The 20,461-nt window shown below is 46.8% G+C and overlaps 2 pseudogenes; both read left to right on the top strand.

The window, feature by feature from the left end:
• Nucleotides 1–391: 391 nt before the first annotated feature.
• LOC137661792 (phospholipase DDHD1-like) lies at nt 392–6,764 on the top strand (annotated as a pseudogene).
• Nucleotides 6,765–11,861: 5,097 nt separating this feature from the next.
• Nucleotides 11,862–15,539, top strand: LOC137661791 (phospholipase DDHD1-like; annotated as a pseudogene).
• The last annotated feature ends 4,922 nt before the right edge of the window (nt 15,540–20,461 follow it).

The raw sequence follows: 20,461 nt of genomic DNA, 5'->3' as shown, positions 1-20,461 counted from the left end.
GTGGTGTCATTTTTCTAGGACTTTATTCAGCTCCACATCCTATTATCCACAGTACCATTGAAAGACCATCCTGACTGCTGGCTTCTGAGGGCGTGTTATACGTGACACATTTAGAAACTAATGCTGAAAAAAGCATGAAGCAAATATTTGAAATACTGTAATTATAATTTATTATTCTCTCTAATTGTTTCATTTTACTCCAGTGTATAAAACATTACTTTTTTACTGGTTTCTTTTGACATAATTTAAGAACCACATTTATTTTCTACAGTGTTAAGACTTTTTTCTCAGAAATACTTTTTTTTGTACTACTATTCAAATGAATATATGGACACTGTGGCACACTTTAAGTATTTTTTCATTAAAAATAAATATTTGTGGTTTCACACAAATGACATCAGTCACTTTCTTCTCAAAGGTAAGTAACTGCCTTTGCTTTTTAGGTCCCAAGTGTTTCTCAGGCACATGAAGGTTTTGACCTCACGTCAGACATGGTTTGCAGAGGACCCAGCTATCTTTTGCTTACCATTATTAAATGTATATATATGTGTGTGTGTGCGTGTGCCTTTGTATAAAAATGTATGTATATTTATGCACAAGGATCCTATCAAGAGGAAAGGGAGCAGCATAAAATAAACTTGGGGAGCCCTGAGAATACCAGAGCTTAGATAAGATTCGCATCTGAAACTACAGAATCACAGAATGTTAGGGATTGGAAGGGACCTCGAAAGATCATCTAGTCCAATCCCCCTGCTGGGGCAGGATTGCCTAGACCGTATCACACAGGAATGCGTCAAGGCGGGTTTTGAATGTCTCCAGAGAAGGAGACTCCACAACCTCTCGGGGCAGCCTGTTCCAGTGTTCAGTCACCCTCACTGTAAAGAAGTTTTTCCTCATATTTAAGTGGAATCTCCTGTGCTCCAGCTTGCACCCATTGCCCCTTGTCCTGTCAAGGGATGTCACTGAGAAGAGCCTGGCTCCATCCTCATGACACTTGCCCTTTACATATTTATAAACATTAATGAGGTCACCCCTCAGTCTCCTCCAAGCTAAAGAGACCCAGCTCCCTCAGTCTCTCCTCATAAGGGAGATGTTCCTCCCTTAATCATCTTCGTGGCTCTGTGCTGGACTCTCTCTAGCAGTTGCCTGTCCTTCTTGAACTGAGGGGCCCAGAACTGGACACAATATTCCAGATGCGGCCTCACCACAGCAGAGTAGAGGGGGAGGAGAACCTCTCTTCACCTGCTAACCACACCCCTTCTAATACACCCCAGGATGCCATTGGCCTTCTTGGCCACAAGGGCACACTGCTGGCTCATGGTCATCCTGTTGTCCACTAGGACCCCCAGGTCCCTTTCCCCTATGCTGGTCTCCAACAGGTCTGCCCCCAACTTGTACCGGTACATGGGGTTGTTCTTGCCCAGATGCAGGACTCTACACTTGCCCTTGTTATAGTTCATTAAATTTCTCCCCGCCCAACTCTCCAGCCTGTCCAGGTCTCTCTGAATGGCTGCGCAGCCTTCCGGCGCGTCAGCCACTCCTCCCAGTTTTGTGTCATCAGCGAACTTGCTGACAGCGCACTCTAATCCCTCATCCAAGTCATTAATGAATATATTGAATAGTACTGTTCCCAGTACCGACCCTTGAGGGACTCCGCTAGACACAGGCCTCCAACTGGACTCTGTCCCACTGACCACCACTCTCTGGCTTCTTTCCTTCAGCCAGTTCACAATCCACCTCACTATCCGATCATCCAGACCACACTTCCTCAGTTTAGCTGCGAGGATGCTGTGGGAGACCGTGTCAAACACTTTACTGAAATCAAGATAGACCACATCCACAGCTTTACCATCATCTATCCACCGGGTAACATCCTCATAAAAGGCTATCAAGTTGGTTGAGCATGACTTCCCCTTGGTGAAGCCATGCTGAGTGCCCCTAATGATCCCCCTGTCCTTGATGGGCCTAGAGACAGCACCAAGGACAAGTTGTTCCATCACCTTTCCGGGGATGGAGGTGAGGCTGACCGGTCTATAGTTACCCGGGTCCTCCTTCTTGCCCTTTTTGAAGACTGGAGTGACATTCGCTTTCCTCCAGTCCTCAGGCACCTCTCCCATTGCCCATGACTTAGCAAAGATGATGGAGAGTGGCCTAGCAATGACTTCCGCCAGCTCCCTCAGCACCCGCGGGTGCATCCCATCAGGGCCCATGGATTTATGGACGTCCAGATTGCTTAATTGGACCCTAACCCAGCCCTCATCTACCAAGACAGATTCCTCCTCTATCCTGACTTCTTCTGGGGCCTCAGGGGTCCGGGTCTCCTCAGGACAGCCTCCAACAGTATAGACAGAGGCAAAGAAGGCATTCAGTAACTCCGCCTTCTTTTTATCCTCTGTCTCCAGGGCCCCCACCTCATTCATCAGTGGGCCTACATTGCCTCTAGTGTTGGCTTTACCTGCAATGTATTTGAAGAAGCCCTTTCTGTTGTCCTTGACCTCTCTTGCAAGGTTTAATTCCAAGGAGGCCTTAGCTTTCCTACTTGCCTCCCTACATCCTCTGACAACAGACTTATATTCCTCCCAAGTGGCCAGCCCCTCCTTCCATGATCTGTACACCCTCTTCTTCCACTTGAGTTTGCCCAGCAGTTCCCTGTTCAACCATGCAGGTCTCCTGGTACCCTTCCTTGATTTCCTACTTGTTGGGATGCTCTGATCTTGAGCTCGGAAGAAGCAGTCCTTGAATGCTAACCAACTCTCTTGAGCCCCCTTACATTCTAGTACCCTGTCCCATGGGATTTCCCCTAGCAATTGCGTGAAAAGGCCAAAGTTGGCCCTCCTGAAGTCCAGGGTTGCGATTCTGCTAGCTATTCTGTTCCTGCCACATGAGATCCTGAACTCTACCATCTCATGGTCACTACAACCAAGGCTGCCCTCAACCTTCATCTCTTCAACCAGACCCTCCTTGTTAGTGAGGATAAGATCCAGCAGCGCTCCTCTCCTAGTTGGCTCATCCACCATTTGCATCAGAAAGTTATCATCAATGCACTGGAGGAACCTCCTGGACTGAGGATGGCTGGCTGAGTAGGCCTCCCAGCAAATATCAGGGTAGTTGAAATCCCCCACGACAACCAGGCCCTGTAATAGCGAGACTGCTCTCAGCTGCCTGTAGAAGGCCTCATCACCCTCCTCATCCTGATCCGGTGGCCTGTAATAGACACCCACAACAGTATCACCCCTGCCAGCCTGCCCCTTAATTCGCACCCACAAACTCTCAACTCGCTCCTGATCCGCCACTGGACAGAACTCAATACATTCTAGCTGCTCACTCACATAAAGAGCAACTCCACCACCTCTCCTTAGTGGCCTGTCTTTCCTGAACAGGACATAGCCATCCATGACCACATTCCAGTCATGCGAGGTGTCCCACCAAGTCTCTGTAATTGCCACTAAATCATAGCCCCCCGACCGAACACGGATTTCTAACTCCTCCTGTTTATTCAGGGGATTGAGCTCCCCTGAAGTCAGCTACGTCACCACCGGCACTGCAGGGCAGGCTCCAGGAAGGCCCAGGCTGGGCCCAGCGACAGTCGAGAGCTGGATTCAGGGATGCATGGATCGGGATCGGGGGCAGCAGGAAAACAGACGGAGTCCTCCTTGGACACCGGCCATAGCAGAAAAAGAGCGAGACCCTCGTGATCCCCCCGCTTTATACTGAGAATGACGTGTATGGGATGGAATACCCTCGTTGGTCAGTTTTGGGTCACGTGTCCTGTCCGCTCCCCCCTGCAGCTGCGACCCCCCTTCGGCTCTTCACTCGTAAGCAGTGAGGAATTCAGCAGTGACCTTGGTTTCTCTAAGAACAAGTACAGCAAGAGCCTTTCTGCACAACATCCCTACCGGTGCCTCAGCGATAACTACAAACTTTGAGCATTATCAGTCCTGGAAGCAGACACTGTCTGCAAAACATGCAGTTAGTTTCAGAAAGTGCAGCTACTTAGAGGAGATTTTAGGTGAAAGTAAAAATCACTGAAAGGAAAATTGGCCTGGTTTAGGCCAAACCAGGACAAGTGGGTGTGTGTAGCAAAACAAGTCATGGAGTTAGGGTAAGATTAAGGAGCTCTGTGGTAAGCTTTGGGGAGTTTCAGGAGAAATCGGACTTCAGTCTTGTGAAGTTCATCATATTTCCTCAGTGTCTTCCAAATTCTTCTCGCTCCAGCCTTTCCACTGTTGGTAGACCTCTTTCAGTTCAAATATCCAACTTGTTTTTCAGTTTTCCAACCATGTAGCACCACAACATGTAACTCTCTTCTCACAGCAAAGGGAAATGGGAAACTTAACCGTCATGTTACAGTACATATGTTATAGTGGTCTTCCCCATTTTGACCAACTAATACTATATGAGTCCCTCAGTTGAAACTGAGAAATCAGTTGAAAGAGAGAGATCAAATCCAGCCATGTTAGAAAGCATTATTTCCATCCTTATTAACGTGGATGAAATCTCTCCTTAGGTTGAGAATTTCTTCTGTATGGGATCTCCATTAGCAGTGTTTTTGGCATTGCGTGGCATCCGTCCAGGAAACAGCGGTAGTCAAGATCATATTCTGCCCAGAACAATTTGTAACCGCTTACTAAATATTTTTCATCCAACAGATCCAGTGGTGAGTTTTCATTGTAGTTGCAAGCTTTTACCTTGGCTATTTTTAAGCATCAGCTGTGTGATAAAGTGTGATCTTCAAAGCGTGTGAATCAACGCAAGTGTGTTCCAGCACGGGACTGTTTGTTAATGATTATTGTACAATGTCTCGGGTTTTATAACTGTAGAATAACAGTTTTTACAAATAACTGCCTTAAAAAATATATACTTTTCTTCTTTTTTCATAATAATAAGATTCGAGATCACTCTGCTTTGTTTTTCGCAAAGACGTAAGAAATAATCCTTCTCAGTCAAGTTCCAACTTGGGTTTAACTTTCTGACTTCCATTAAACATCATCTGTCCAAAGATACTACTGCTGGTAAAAAAGGCTCCACAAGCAGTTTACAAGATACTATAGAAAAACAAAACCTATTCTTTTTTTTCCCCAAGGGGTCTGGAGTAACAGATTGTTGGAGGCTGGGATAGTACTTGGGAGGGCAGTGTTGGTTAGATTCATCCTGCCCTTATACTCGTCCATAGGCAGCCAGTGTTTGCTGGTATCAAAGGGCCTTTGATCCGTATCACCTTGGCAACTTCTTTGATGCAAGCTTGGTTTGGGATTTCATGCTTACTGTAGAATAGTAATTTGGCAATGCTTGTGTGTTCAAACTCTACGTGAATCTGAGTATCTTCAGACTTCAATCCAAACATGCTGGTTCTGCTCATCTCAAGACCGTGTTCAGCTCCAGCTACTCCAAAACCAGAATTTTCCCGGGACATCGAGGACAATTGGTCAGGCTGCAATCTGTGGTCCCACTCTGCAAATTAAGTTAAAGAAGTGTAGAATGCTTTTCTACATTTAAGTAAACAAAGAAAAATAAAGAACCGATAGAAAATGATTTTTTTTTAATAAGCACACCAGTTCATGGTTTGCACAGGGATCAATGAAGAGTCATTAAACTAAATGTTTACGTAGCCAGTTCCTCCCTCTCTGTTGCATTGTGCAGAATCAGTTTAACTGTGTGTAGTGGAAACGCTGCAGAGAAATGTGCAAATGTGAGTGCACAAGCACTGGGGCAGCTAATCTGTCTTCCAGGCTATGAAAATAGGCTGGAGGTTAGAGGAGGCTCAGAGGTGACCTTATTGCAGTCTACAACTACCTGAAGGGAGGTTGTAGTGGGGTGGGAGTCGGCCTCTTCTCCCAGGCAACTAGCGATAGGACAAGAGAACACAGCCTCAAGCTTCGCCAGGGGAGGTTCAGGTTGGACATTAGGAAGACTTTCTTCTCTGAAAGTGTCATTAGCCATTGGAAGGGGCTGCCCAGGGAGGTGGTGGAGTCACCATCTCTGGAGGGGTTTAAGAAAAGCCTGGACATGGCACTTAGTGCCATGGTCTAGTTGACATGGTTGATGTCAACTAGATGGTTCCAACCTGGTTGATTCTGTGATTCTGTAAAATAAAAGTGAAGCAGAACGTAACTCCACCATTCTGTCACTTTCTCGTCTTCACTCGTTACAGATATTTCGGATTTGATGGTGGAGAGGACTCTGTGTGGTAAGGGAATGTGGTTTTTCAGTCTTGACACTCAGGATTTTCTTTTCCCAATTCCTCTTGCAGGCCTATAGATTAGAACCTTTAATTCTGAAACACTACAGCAACATTTCACCTGTCCAGATCCACTGGTACAACACTGCAAACTGTCTACCTTACGAGCACATGAAGCCAAGTTTTCTCAACCCAACAAAAGAAACTACCTCAGTTACTGACAGCGAAAGCGTTTCGACTGGTCTGAGCCCAGCTACTTCACCGGTCATGGTTTGACGCCACTGCGGGGAGTCTATAACAAACATAGGCAAAGCGAGTATATTGGGTAATTATTCTTTATGGCCTTTTTTTTATATAGGACCTTCTTGGGTTTTTTTTCCCCTCCATGCTGAACGCAGGAGCTGCGAGTATTGGGAAGGGCCTCGGCGGGATGCTTTTTTCAAGATTTGGTCGGTCTAGTCCAGCCACCCCACAGACACTCGAGACGGGAAAGGATGGAGCTGAGGGGGACGACAAGAAGGCCACCACCGTTGGGACGCCGCCTTCCCCGCACAGCAGCTCGGGCTTTCTCGAACCCATAGGTTAGTGACGAGTCCACCTTCAAACCCCGTGGAAACAAGACCTTTAGTGGGCTGCGTCTGTCTGTTGGGGGAGGCTGGAAATGCCATGACAACATGTGCCACTGTTTGATTTTGTTGGTTTGCTCTAAGGTGATAAATATTATCATAGAATCACAGGATGGTTTGGGTTGGAAGGGACCTTAAAGACCATCTAGTTCCAACCCCCTGCCACGGGCAGGGACACCTTGCACCAGACCAGGTTGCTCAAATCCATTCCTGCTTTTTGAATCTCTTAAGGCTGTCCATGGACTGACTCCTTGTTCTCCCTTTTATCCTTTTTTCTTTCAAAGGAGGTTTATCTGTGTATGTGTTTGTACATACATGCACAACACTTACACATGTGTATGCACGTATGAATTTTGGCTAATGAAATCTGCATATTAGTCGTTCCCAGACTCCCACTAGGAAAAGCAATATGATTGCTGCAGAAGAGAATCCCACAGACCATTTATCATAAAATGGATTTACAGAATCACAGAATCAGTCACGTTGGAAGAGACCTCTGGGATCATCGAGTCCAACCATTGCCCTGACACCACCATGGCAACTAGACCATGGCACTAAGGGCCATGTCCAGTCTTTTCTTACCTCCAGAGATGGTGACTCCACCACGCCTGAGATGGTGACTCCACCACCTCCCTGGGCAGCCCCTTCCAATGTCTAATGACCCTTTCAGAGAAGAAATGCTTCCTAATGTCCAACCTGAACCTCCCCTGGTGAAGCTTGAGGCTGTGTCCTCTTGTCATAGTGCTAGTTGCCTGGGAGAAGAGGCCGACTCCCACTCCACTACAACCTCCCTTCAGGTAGTTGTAGACTGCACTAAGGTCACCTCTGAGCCTCCTCTTCTCCAGGCTAAACAACCCCAGCTCCCTCAGCCGTTCCTCGGAGGTCAGACCCTCCAGACCCTTCACCAGCTTGGTCGCCCTCCTCTGGACTCGCTCCAACACCTCAACATCTCTCTTGAAGTGCGGGACCCAGAGGGGTAGTCTTGGAGACTTTAAATTTGGCTATCCACTCCTATTATATCAGGCCTAAAATTGTATTTTGGGTACATGAACTACTGCACAGCTCAAGACTTTTTTGCTAGTGCAAACACTGGTAAGTGTAAGGACAGGAATCACTCGACCTCTGCACCAGCGTGCCTCCTACCCACCCAGCAGCCACGGCCACTGCTGCCTCTACAGCAATAATGATCTGCAGATCCTGGTTTTGCCAATGCAAATGCACAGAGTGCAGTCTGCAGGACAAGATCTGTTCCTCTTCCCTAGTTCCCTCGTGGCTGGGTTTGTAGAGGTTACAGAAACAGAACGGTTTTAAACTGAAAGAGGGGAGATTTAGATGAGATATGAGGAAGAAATTCTTTGCTGTGAGGGTGGTGAGACACTGGCCCGGGTTGCCCAGAGAAGCTGTGGCTGCCCCCTCCCTCGCAGTGTTCAAGGCCAGGTTGGATGGGGCTGGGAGCAACCTGGTCTGGTGGAAGGTGTCCCTGCCCGTGGCAGGGGGTTGGAACTGGATGGTCTTTAAGGTCCCTTCCAACTCAAACCATTCTATGATACTGTTATAAGAAGCACACATATTTCCCCTACAAAGATCTGTCCTGGCTCTGTGTGTGCACGTGAGGCAGTGTCACGGTTTAAAGCTGGGCCGGCTATTAACCTGTCAGCAGACGCTCTCTGTTAACCCTCTCCCCCCCCCACCCTAAGGGAAAGGGTAAAGGGAGAGAGACTTACGGGTTCAAAAGTTAAAACAGTTTTAATAAACTATAGTAATGAAAAAGAGTATAATAAGAATAATAGAAATAATCAAATATATACAAATATATACAAAAACCAAGATCAAGAGCTTGGAAATCCTCCTCAGGCAGAGTTGCTTCCCCCAACACGGGCAGAGGGGAAAATGCAGTAGCTCCCCCTGCCATCATACCTGCAGGCTTTTAACTGGAGAATTAGCAAAGCTGGTACCAATCAGTGGGAGACAGGAGGACCCGTCCCTCCTGGGCCCCACCTCCAGGAGGCAGTGGGTTAGTGATAAATAGGAAAGTGAGAATGACGTGTATGGGATGGGATACCTCGTTGGTCAATTTTGGGTCACCTGCCCTGTCTGCTCCTCTCTGCAGGTGCGACCCCCCTTCAGCTCTTCACTCGTAAGCAGTGAGGAATTTAGCAGTGACCTTGGTTTCTCTAAGAATAATTGGCCTGGTTTGGGCCAAACCAGGACATTCCACCCCTTATTCCATACCATTCACGTCATACTCAGATCACCACTACCTTTTCATTTTCAAATATATATATACACATATCACTAGTTTGTGATTCATCTTTATGCAAAAAGTTCATCAAGTTCATTTAGTTCAGGATTGTGGGTTTCCACCCCGGGGGCAGTCGATTCCAGGTATACTGGATACCTCTCCAGGTAAAAGCAAACTGTGGCCTGCACTTTGGTGCCAAAGGAATAGAGAAAAATGCATTAGCTATGTCTAAGGTGGCATACCACTTGGCTGCCTTTGACTCCAGTTCGTACTGAAGTTCTAGCATGTCTGGCACAGCAGCACTCAGCGGTGGCGTAACTTCATTTAGGCCACGATAGTCCACAGTTAATCTCCATTCTCCATCAGACTTTCGCACTGGCCATATAGGACTATTAAAGGGTGAGCGAGCCACGCCAATCACTCCTTGATTTTCTAATTGTCTAATCAGTTTATGAATGGGGATCAGGGAGTCTCGATTGGTACGATATTGTCGTCGGTGCACCGTGGTAGTAGCAATTGGCACCTGTTGTTCTTCAACCTTCAGCAACCCCACAACAGAAGGATCTTCTGAGAGGCCAGGCAAGGTAAACAGCTGTTTAATGTCCTCAGTCTCTACAGCTGCTATACCAAAGGCCCATCTATACCCTTTTGGGTCCTTAAAATACCCTCTCTTGAGGTAGTCTATGCCAAGGATGCACGGAGCATCTGGGCCAGTCACAATGGGGTGCTTTTTCCATTCATTTTTAGTTAGGCTCACTTCGGCCTCCAATACAGATAACACTTGAGATCCTCCTGTTACTCCTGAAATACTGATAGATTCTGCCCCTTTATGATCCGATGGCATTAGGGTGCACTGTGCACCAGTGTCTACCAAGGCTCCATACCTTTGTGGTTTTGATGTGCCAGGCCATCGAATCCACACAGTCCAATAAACTCGGTTGTCCCTCTCCTCCACCTGGCTGGAGGCAGGGCCCCCCTAATTAAGAAATGGATTCGTGCTGCTCACAGGGACTGGACCTTCATTTCTCCTATTCACACTTCGGAAAAAGGGATTTGAGGCCCATCTACCCTGACTGGGGTCCTGCTTACTGGTAACTGGAGCAGCCATCCTTCTAGAAAAATTCTCTCTGGTATTTCTGTTAGCTTGCAACTCACGTACTCGTGCCTGTAGGGTACTGGTAGGTTGTCCATGCCATCTGCTCATGTCCTCCCCATAACCACGCAGGGCAAACCACAGGATACCTCGTGATGTGTTCCGTTTCCTTTGAGCTGGTCCTGTAGGAGAGCGTTTTCTCCTAACAGCTGCAACGCGCGCCTGTGTAGGTAGAGAGTCAAGTTTATTCTCGATCCTGGACAGTTTGTCTGACAGTTGTTTAAATGAGTCCTTGTTTTCCTTAGTCAGTTTTTCCACAGCCGAGATGCGTGCCTGCAGTGGGGAAGAAATACTATCTTCATACTGTCGCATACAGTTAGCCATTTTACCCACAGTAGAACGTGCCATATCATCTTCCCCCCATACTAATATTGACAATGTATGGGTATATGTCGGTGGAGCATTCTTCACAACCTTCCGGAACATGGATCGGTTGCATTCCACTTCATCAGGATCTACAGGATCTACAACTTCCCGTGGGTGTCTATAAATGATCTCTTGCACAGCTAGTTCTCTAAGGTAGTTAATACCTTTTTCTATAGTGGTCCATTTGCTTAGGTGGCTCATAACATCATCTTTATAGGGATACCTGCTCTTTACAGCTGACAAGAGTCGCCTCCAGAGACTGATAGTGTTTGACTTTCTTGCGAGCGCCTTATCAATACCACCATCTCTGGACAGGGATCTCAACTGTCTGGCTTCTCTGCCATCTAATTGCATGCTATCTGCCCCATTATCCCAGCAGCGGAGCAACCAGGTAATAATAGGCTCACCGTCATAACGGCTGAAGTCTTTCCTTATATTTCTCAGGTCCTTCAGGGATAAGGAGTGGTAGGTTATCTCTACGTCCGAGTCCTCCTCTTGTGATAGTTCTGCTTTAGAAGGACCTTGCTTCTGTGATGGGTCTGCTTTAAAAGGACGATCAAGGAAACCCCCATCTGTGTCGGGCCCTAACTCTGCCTGAGAAGGGCCCTCACCTGGGTCATGTGATGGCTCTGCCTTAGAAGGCTCTGAGTCATCATCCTTCTCTTCACGAGCTGATTTCTTTCGGTATTTCTTCCTGGTTACAGGAGCGATTGGTACAGATTCGGTAGATGCTGGGGTCTGAGTAGATGCAGTGGCTGTCGTGGGAGTGCTGAGACTCGTTAGAGTCTGAGTAGCTGCAGTGGCCATCTTGGGGGGTGTAGCAGCTGCGGTGCAGGCTGCCGAGATTTCAGTGGATTTAGTGGCTGTAGTGGCAGCATAACACCTACACCCGTCCCTGCACTTATATTTAATCTTATCCCACATCAGAAACACATTCAGGACAACCGAAAATAAAAACATGCCACCTAGACAGCACCATCTTAACTTTGCAAAATCTAGTGGAATCACCTTGGCAGAACAGGAGAAGGTACTATTTCCCAAAGTAAAATTGGAAGTGTAATCATTAACACAATCAGCTAAAGGACGCCCGGAGTGCGCAGATGAAGTCGCCGCTACCGATTCGCAATTAAAGCTGCCCATCATTGTGTCATAGAGATAAGAGATCGGAATAGGAACTGCCCAGTTTATCACGGCATAAATCAGTATCAAACCCCATAGCAAAGCGAAACATTTCGAGCAGCTCCCACTGTTAAACCACATATAAACATTCATAAGAAGCAAGCAATAATATGCTGCATGTGGCAAGTAAGGTATTATTACACTTAACTCTGTATAAAGCTCTATAAAGAGATGAGATAACACAGCGCTCAAAAATAACATTACCATCTTAGCTATCTGTTTTAATTTCCAACCCCTCGTAAATCTCAAAGGAAGAAATCTGATACTCTCTTGGCTGAGCTCTCCGGATCTCCTCCCACTGGAGCTGGGATTCAACTTATCAGAGTAGCCTGTTGGAGCTTCTCTAGAGCCCCACGCTGGGCGCCAATAAATATGTCACGGTTTAAAGCTGGGCCGGCTATTAAACCTGAGGCAGACACTCTCTGTTAACCCTCCCCCCCCACCCAAAGGGAAAGGGAAAGGGAAAAGGGAGAGAGACTTATGGGTTGGAAAGTTAAAACAGTTTTAATAAACTATAATAATGAAAAAAAAGTATAATAATAATATTGGAATAATCAAATATATACAAATATATACAAAACCAAGATCGAGCTCCCCCGATGTCGGCCACGTCACCACCGGCACTGCAGGGCAGGCTCCGGGAAGGCCCAGGCTGGGCCCAGCGACGGTCGAGAGCTGAATTCAGGGATGCACAGATCGGGATCGGGGGCAGCAGGAAAAAGGACAGAGTCATCTTTGGACACTGGCCAAAAGCTCAAGCCGCAGAAGCAGCCCGAAGCAGCAGCAGCACCCAAAACCAGCAGGCGGAAGAGGCAGAAGAAGGCAAGGGGCGCAGGGGCGAGACCCTCGTGATCCCCCAGCTTTATACTGAGAATGACGTGTATGGGATGGAATACCTTCGTTGGTCAATTTTGGGTCACCTGCCCTGTCCGCTCCTCCCTGCAGGTGCGACCCCCCTTTGGCTCTTCACTCGTAAGCAGTGAGGAATTCAGCAGTGGCCTTGGTTTCTCTAAGAACAAGTACAGCAAAAGCCTTTCTGCACAACATCCCTACCGGTGCCTCAGTGATAACTACAAACTTTGAGCGTTATCAGTCCTGGAAGCAAACACTGTCTGCAAAACATGCAGTTAGTTTCAGAAAGTGCAGTTACTTAGAGGAGACTTAGCTGAAAGGAAAAATCACTGAAAGGAAAATGGGCCTGGTTTAGGCCAAACCAGGACAAGTGGGTGTGTGTAGCAAAACAAGTCATGGAGTTAGGGTAAGATTAAGGAGCTCTGTGGTAAGCTTTGGGGAGTTTCACGAGAAATCGGACTTCAGACTTGTGAAGTTCATCATATTTCCTCAGTGTCTTCCAAATTCTTCTCGCTCCAGCCTTTCCACTGTTGGTAGACCTCTTTCAGTTCAAATATCCAACTTGTTTTTCAGTTTTCCAACTATGTAGCACCACAACATGTAACTCTCTTCTCACAGCAAAGGGAAATGGGAAACTTAACCTTCATGTTACAGTATGTATGTTATAGTGGTCTTCCCCATTCTCTCCTTAGGTTGAGAATTTCTTCTGTATGGGATCTCCATTAGCAGTGTTTTTGGCATTGCGTGGCATCCGTCCAGGAAACAGCGGTAGTCAAGATCATATTCTGCCCAGAACAATTTGTAACCGCTTACTAAATATTTTTCATCCAGCAGATCCAGTGGTGGGTTTTCATTGTAGTTGCAAGCTTTTACCTTGGCTATTTTTAAGCATCAGCTGTGTGATAATGTGTGATCTTCAAAGCGTGTGAATCAACGCAAGTGTGTTCCAGCACGGGACTGTTTGTTAATGATTATTGTACAATGTCTCGGGTTTTATAACTGTAGAATAACAGTTTTTACAAATAACTGCCTTAAAAATAATATACATTTCTTCTTTTTTCATATTAATAAGATTCGAGATCACTCTGCTTTGTTTTTCGCAAAGATGTAAGAAATACTCCTTCTCAGTCAAGTTCCAACTTGGGTTTAACTTTCTGACTTCCATTAAACATCATCTGTCCAAAGATACTACTGCTGGTAAAAAAGGCTCCACAAGCAGTTTACAAGATACTATAGAAAAACAAAACCTATTCTTTTTTTTCCCCAAGGGGTCTGGAGTAACAGATTGTTGGAGGCTGGGATAGTACTTGGGAGGGCAGTGTTGGTTAGATTCATCCTGCCCTTATACTCGTCCATAGGCAGCCAGTGTTTGCTGGTATCAAAGGGCCTTTGATCCGTATCACCTTGGCAACTTCTTTGATGCAAGCTTGGTTTGGGATTTCATGCTTACTGTAGAATAGTAATTTGGCAATGCTTGTGTGTTCAAACTCTACGTGAATCTGAGTATCTTCAGACTTCAATCCAAACATGCTGGTTCTGCTCATCTCAAGACCGTGTTCAGCTCCAGCTACTCCAAAACCAGAATTTTCCCGGGACATCGAGGACAATTGGTCAGGCTGCAATCTGTGGTCCCACTCTGCAAATTAAGTTAAAGAAGTGTAGAATGCTTTTCTACATTTAAGTAAACAAAGAAAAATAAAGAACCGATAGAAAATGATTTTTTTAATAAGCACACCAGTTCATGGTTTGCACAGGGATCAATGAAGAGTCATTAAACTGTTTACGTAGCCAGTTCCTCCCTCTCTGTTGCGTTGTGCAGAATCAGTTTAACTGTGTGTAGTGGAAACGCTGCAGAGAAATGTGCAAATGTGAGTACACAAGCACTGGGGCAGCTAATCTGTCTTCCAGGCTATGAAAATAGGCTGGAGGTTAGAGGAGGCTCAGAGGTGACCTTATTGCAGTCTACAACTACCTGAAGGGAGGTTGTAGTGGGGTGGGAGTCGGCCTCTTCTCCCAGGCAACTAGCGATAGGACAAGAGAACACAGCCTCAAGCTTCGCCAGGGGAGGTTCAGGTTGGACATTAGGAAGACTTTCTTTTCTGAAAGTGTCATTAGCCATTGGAAGGGGCTGCCCAGGGAGGTGGTGGAGTCACCATCTCTGGAGGGGTTTAAGAAAAGCCTGGACATGGCACTTAGTGCCATGGTCTAGTTGACATGGTTGATGTCAACTAGATGGTTCCAACCTGGTTGATTCTGTGATTCTGTAAAATAAAAGTGAAGCAGAACGTAACTCCACCATTCTGTCACTTTCTCGTCTTCACTCGTTACAGATATTTCGGATCTGATGGTGGAGAGGACTCTGTGTGGTAAGGGAATGTGGTTTTTCAGTCTTGACACTCAGGATTTTCTTTTCCCAATTCCTCTTGCAGGCCTATAGATTAGAACCTTTAATTCTGAAACACTACAGCAACATTTCGCCTGTCCAGATCCACTGGTACAACACTGCAAAACCTCTACCTTACGAGCACATGAAGCCAAGTTTTCTCAACCCAACAAAAGAAACTACCTCAGTTACTGACAGCGAAAGCGTTTCGACTGGTCTGAGCCCAGCTACTTCACCGGTCATGGTTTGACGCCACTGCGGGGAGTCTATAACAAACATAGGCAAAGCGAGTATATTGGGTAATTATTCTTTATGGCCTTTTTTTTATATAGGACCTTCTTGGGTTTTTTTTCCCCTCCATGCTGAACGCAGGAGCTGTGAGTATTGGGAAGGGCCTCGGCGGGATGCTTTTTTCAAGATTTGGTCGGTCTAGTCCAGCCACCCCACAGACACTCGAGACGGGAAAGGATGGAGCTGAGGGGGACGACAAGAAGGCCACCACCGTTGGGACGCCGCCTTCCCTGCACAGCAGCTCGGGCTTTCTCAAACCCATAGGTTAGTGACGAGTCCACCTTCAAACCCCGTGGAAACAAGACCTTTAGTGGGCTGCGTCTGTCTGTTGGGGGAGGCTGGAAATGCCATGACAACATGTGCCACTGTTTGATTTTGTTGGTTTGCTCTAAGGTGATAAATATTATCATAGAATCACAGGATGGTTTGGGTTGGAAGGGACCTTAAAGACCATCTAGTTCCAACCCCCTGCCACGGGCAGGGACACCTTGCACCAGACCAGGTTGCTCAAATCCATTCCTGCTTTTTGAATCTCTTAAGGCTGTCCATGGACTGACTCCTTGTTCTCCCTTTTATCCTTTTTTCTTTCAAAGGAGGTTTATCTGTGTATGTGTTTGTACATACATGCACGTATGAATTTTGGCTAATGAAATCTGCATATTAGTCGTTCCCAGACTCCCACTAGGAAAAGCAATATGATTGCTGCAGAAGAGAATCCCACAGACCATTTATCATAAAATGGATTCACAGAATCACAGAATCAGTCACGTTGGAAGAGACCTCTGGGATCATCAAGTCCAACCATTGCCCTGACACCACCATGGCAACTAGACCATGGCACTAAGTGCCATGTCCAGACTTTTCTTAAACCCCTCCAGAGATGGTGACTCCACCACCTCCCTGGGCAGCTCCTTCCAATATCTAATGACCCTTTCTGAGAAGATTTATTTAAATTTCCCCATACATTTGGAATTCTGAAGCAACCTGGATTTAAAGGCATGTAGGACTGGAAACAGAAGCTGCCTTTGTCCTGATCTGAACTGCCCAGAGCAGAAAGTGCAATGTTAGCAGCTGTTTTTCTGGAAAAATATAGGTCCTTCCTTTACAGAAAATCATACTTGATTTTATTTCCAAACTTCTCATTGGCACTGTTGCAAGGCGGGGGTTTTTGCAATCTAAGGAGTCACAAGTACGTGGTAGCTTGTGATAGCGTTCACATGATACATCGCTGTCCGTTCATCGCTGCTAATTTCAACAGATAACCTGTCTGAGTCAGTATTTGAGGCCAGAGACTTTGTTTTAAACTCGAGGAAAAACAGAGTGGCAAGACAGCGAGTATTGTGAAGCTGCTGGTGAGGTCCTTTCGGGGGGGTTTGGCACATCAGGGGCCTTCTGCATGGCCCCTGCAAGCCCGTCCCCGCTCCGCAGAAGGAGAACGCGGAGCGGAGGCCAGCGAGGCTGCGAGCTGAGTGATGCAATCTGCCAAAGGATTCGCTTCGGAGCGGGCGGCCGCTCGGCTTGTGCTGGGGTTTGGCTGCCTCCCAAGCTCCCGTAACGGCCCCTCGTCGGAGGGAGACGGAGTCGTTCGGGGCGAACTCCCTGCAGCGAATATGTGCGTCTTGGTGGAAACGACTGCGGTTGTGGTGTCCGAGGGCTCCGGCTCCCTCTCCTTGCTGGTTTGCAAAGCGGTGCGATGCTCCTGTGAAAAGGACAACGACACGTCATTGGAAGGCACGTCGTTCCCCGAGCTGCCGCCGCGCCGTAACTGTGATGCTCCCCATAACGCGCTTGTTGAGCCAAGAATTAAAATTCCTTGAAACTGGCTTTGATAAACGGCCGCATTTTTTACTCAATATGGGGTTTTGGCTTTTGTAGCTAAGCAGGCTTTTAGTTTTGTCCTTTTTGTTCTATTGCTCCTTGTAGAGATTTTTCTAACCGCTAAAATGCCTTAACAATAGGTTAGCCATTGGCCCAGCTAAACATGCAGCGAGAATCGCTTTGAATGTGGTATTAATCAAACCTACCACGGAAATGAAAGGATGACTGCTGAAATATATTTGGAATAATCTGGAAATGAAAAAGGGCTAGTGCTGTGTAGGGATGGCTGGTTTTCAGACAGGGCTCATAATGCTGGGTATAGTCTCCTTATATAGCCATGAAAGATGCGAAAAGTTCATTTATTTCGGAAAGTTCTGAGCATCCACCTTCTGAAAGTCAGTGTTTCCTAATGGGGCCTCAACATTTTGCTGGATACTTCTGTGTAGTTATCATAAGGAGCATAAATAGATCACAGAATCAGAGAATCACAGAATTAATCAGGTTGAAGAGACCTCTGGGATCGAATCCAACCATTGCCCTGACACCACCACGTCAACTAGACCATGGCACTAAGTGCCACGTCCAGTCTTTTCTTAAACCCCTCCAGAGATGGTGACTCCACCACCTCTCTGGGCAGCCCCTTCCAATGTCTAATGACCCTTGCTGAGAAGAAATGCTTCCTAATGTCCAACCTGAACCTCCCCTGGCGCAGCTTGAGGCTGTGTCCTCTTGTCCTATCGCTAGTTGCCTGGGAGAAGAGGCCGACTCCCACTCCACTACAACCTCCCTTCAGGTAGTTGTAGACTGCAATAAGGTCCTCTCTGAGCCTCCTCTTCTCCAGGCTAAACAACCCCAGCTCCCTCAGCCGTTCCTCGGAGGTCACACCCTCCAGACCCTTCACCAGCTTGGTCGCCCTCCTCTGCACTCGCTCCAACACTTCAACATCTTTCTTGAAGTATAAGATGGGAGCTGCCAATATATGAACAATCCCCCAACAAACAGGTAGCTGAGGGCTATCTTGCTTTTCCTGCAAGGCAGAGGTACACAAACGCATTAAAACTGCCTTGGGCATGTTTACACATGCTGCCATCCCACCTGACACAAATGAAATGACAAATGTGCACACATTTTGCAAGAGGTATGAAGAATCTCGGCTCTATGGACTCCCATTGCTCTGAAGGGGCAGATGCATGAAAATGTCATAAAAAACCTTCCCATTTGTAAGCTGCTGATACAGACCCATTTTAGACAGCCATTTCTGCTCTAAAGAAATGACATTGACTGTACTTTTTGCTGTTTCTCTGCTCCTCTCACTCTTAAAACTCTATTTTGATTACTATGGATGACTACGGAATACTTACAAAGTGTTAGTACTCCTTACGCAGGGTCTCTCCTACTGGAGAGCAGCTCTGCAGAGAAGGACGTGGGTGTTCTGGTGGACAACAAGCTCACCATGAGCCAGCAATGTGCCCCTGTGGCCAGGAAGGCCAATGGTGTCCTGGGGTGCATTAGGAAGAGTGTGGCCAACAGGTCAAGGGAGGTTATCCTGCCCCTCTACACGGCCCTGGTGAGGCCACATCTGGAGTAACTGTGTGCAGTTCCGGGCCCCCCAGTTCAAGAAAGACAAAGAATTACTGGAGAGAGTCCAACGAAGGGCTACAAAGATGATCAGAGGACTGGAGCATCTCTCTTATGAGGAGATGCTGAGAGAGCTGGGTCTGTTCAGCCTGGAGAAGAGAAGACTGAGGGGGGATCTTATCAACACTTACAAATACCTCAGGGGTGGGTGTCAAGAGGATGGGGCCAGACTCTTCTCAGTGGTGCCCAGTGACAGGACAAGGGGCAACGGGCACAAGCTGAAACATGGGAAGTTCCATCTGAATATGAGGAGGAACTTCTTTCCTCTGAGGGTGCCAGAGCACTGGCACAGGCTGCCCAGGGAGGGTGGGGAGTCTCCTTCTCTGGAGATATTCAAAACCCACCTGGACGCGACCCTGTGCAATGTGCTCTGGGTGACCCTGCTGTGGCAGGGGGTTGGACTGGATGATCTCCAGAGGTCCCTTCCAACCCTTAACCATTCTGTGATTCTGTGAAACCTCTTACATTCCTAAGTCCAGTCCGTTTCAGCCTCTATACCCTGCTCTAGTAAAACTTATACATAATCACACTTACTTCATCTCTGTAACGAGGATTTGCGTAATACATGATATCCATCGTGGTGCTGTTCAGCACATCCCTTAAAGCTCGTCGTACTCTATCTGAAGGAATTGAGTCCACAGTGTCTGGAAAAAAAGAGAGACTTGAGTTACGTGCAGGAGAATAATAAAATCCAAACAAGGCACGTGCAGAGAGCACGGCATGAAACTTCTGGGGACGATTTCGCAGACTGCAGCTACTGGAACAGCAAAAGGACCAGTAAGTAAGTAATAATGTACCTCCATCGAGGGTAAGTTTTGATCTCCATTCCACTGGGAGAAATTCAGCATGCGTTGCAAGACTGGAAAAATACTTTTCCTCTATTTTTCTTACAGTATCTCGCATCCTATAAAAAAAAAAAGAAAAAAAGAACATGCTGCTGTAAGGACTACTGTTAGTGCTCTTGTCAAATAAAGCCAACGCATCCAGGAAAAAGACAGTTTTACATTTCTACTGTTCAAATACAGCAATGCTTGCTAACACAGGTAATAACCTCACCTCATGCTTTTGTTATAAACTACTTAAATTCTCATATAATGAAAAATTACATTACATGCTCCAAAGAAAGAGTTTAACCAACTTTAAATGTATTATACTATGGGCTTAAAATAAACCACCTAAATTCAATTGAAAGATACCTGTTAACTCTGGTGTGTTTGGGGTAGAATGTGACTGAAAATTAAGAATTTTACTGCTGCCTTGAAATCTGGAATCCACTGAAATCAACCAGTAGAATCACAGAATCAATGAGGTTGGAAGAGACCTCTGGGATCATCGAGTCCAACCATTGCCCTGACACCACCATGGCAACTAGACCATGGCACTAAGGGCCATGTCCAGTCTTTTCTTACCTCCAGAGATGGTGACTCCACCACGCCTGAGATGGTGACTCCACCACCTCCCTGGGCAGCCCATTCCAATGTCTAATGACCCTTTCAGAGAAGAAATGCTTCCTAATGTCCAACCTGAACCTCCCCTGGTGAAGCTTGAGGCTGTGTCCTCTTGTCCTAGTGCTAGTTGCCTGGGAGAAGAGGCCGACTCCCACTCCACTACAACCTCCCTTCAGGTAGTTGTAGACTGCACTAAGGTCACCTCTGAGCCTCCTCTTCTCCAGGCTAAACAACCCCAGCTCCCTCAGCCGTTCCTCGGAGGTCAGACCCTCCAGACCCTTCACCAG

Source organism: Nyctibius grandis, chromosome 4 (genome assembly GCF_013368605.1).
Source record: "Nyctibius grandis isolate bNycGra1 chromosome 4, bNycGra1.pri, whole genome shotgun sequence".
Taxonomy (NCBI): domain Eukaryota; kingdom Metazoa; phylum Chordata; class Aves; order Nyctibiiformes; family Nyctibiidae; genus Nyctibius; species Nyctibius grandis.
This window is presented reverse-complemented; position numbering and strand designations above follow the sequence as displayed.